Source organism: Galeopterus variegatus, unplaced genomic scaffold (genome assembly GCF_000696425.1).
Source record: "Galeopterus variegatus unplaced genomic scaffold, G_variegatus-3.0.2 Scaffold5214, whole genome shotgun sequence".
In the NCBI taxonomy this organism is placed as follows: Eukaryota; Metazoa; Chordata; class Mammalia; order Dermoptera; family Cynocephalidae; genus Galeopterus; species Galeopterus variegatus.
In genome coordinates, this window is record NW_007731325.1 from 6,191 (window position 1) to 7,661 (window position 1,471).

Genomic DNA, 1,471 nt, shown 5'->3' on the forward strand with positions numbered 1-1,471 from the left:
CATGAGCAGCCTGCGGTGCGTCTAAGTGGAGCAGGACTGCACGCAAACACAGCTCACTGTTACCAGGCCTGGGATTTCACATCCAGCCAGATCCCCAAGTCCCACGGAGTCCAGACTGGATGTGCTCAGAACTACCACCAGCCACAGTGACTCTCATGGTCAAAGGACAGCTGCACATGTCTGCTATGATTTCAAGAAATGGAGAGTGTTGGAGCAGGATTCTTTGGGTTGCAAGAAATAGAAAATCAATTCACACTATTTAAAAAATAAAAAGAGAAGGAGGGTGGGAAATTTGTTAGCTCACGTCCATGGAAAGGACTCTGGGGAGGCTGGCAGAATTCAGGAAAAGCTTCAGGGACAGAGCCTTCAGGACAGAATGTTGGGCTCAAACCTGCCAGGGCTTCCCCTCTGCGTGCAGATGTCATTCCCTNCTTCCTTCCTTCCTTCCTTCCTTCCTTCCTTCCTTCCTTCCTTCCTTCCTTCCATTCATTTAACCATCCACCTATTTATCAATTTATCCATCCATCCACCCACCCTCACTTCTTTCCATACACCCATCCATCCATCCATCCATCCAACCACCCATCTATGCTGAGCATCTGGATTTTATAACTCCAGCGAGTACATAGAATATGATGTAAATGGTACCACTGGGATTTTTCAGCCTTCATTTATTCCTTCATTTATTATTATTATTATTGTTATTATTATTAAAGATGGCAACCCTCAGATCAAAGAGAAAATAAAAGGGATGCAAGGTGGGAGGCAAAAGCAGAAGAAGCTGCAGAGGTCTGGCCAATTTCTGGAACTGGACGAACCGCCCCATCTCCCAGTCCAGCGCTTCTCCACCTCCCACGGCAGGAGACCCCTGAACACCCACGGGGAGTCAGGGGTGTTGTCACAAGGGGCCAAGTACAAACGTTTTTCAAAATCACTTGTTTTATCTCATATGTTCATGCAAATTTGAATTCCTCTTTAGAAATTATTGGTTCATGGATATAAAAAAATATTTTAAACTAATTACCGTAGAGCAAACCTGATGTTCCAGGAAAATGCCACCTGTGAACACTGTGCCTTGTGTCCTGCAGTCACTGCTCTGTGTGTCCCAGTTTGAGTACTGAGGATTGAAGGGCTTGCCCAATCTCCCCATTTCACAGATGAGAAAATGGAGGCCCAGAGGAAGAGACTTGCTTAAGGTCACACAGCTGGCAGCAAACTGAGACCCGATCACAGTCACCCTCATTCCTGGCACTTGTGAATGATTTTCTCTTAGAGGGAAATTTACCCATCCACTATCCACCTCAGCTGGGGTAGATTATAGCTCTGGCCCAGGTGCGGATTCAGACGGGAGAATGTTTGGAAGATGGAATTGTCCACCTGAAGCATCGCATGGTTCTTGGTGGAGTCAGGGCAGGTGGTGGTGGGTGGGGACTGGGTGGGGACTCTGTGTGTGTGTGTGTGTGTGTGTGTG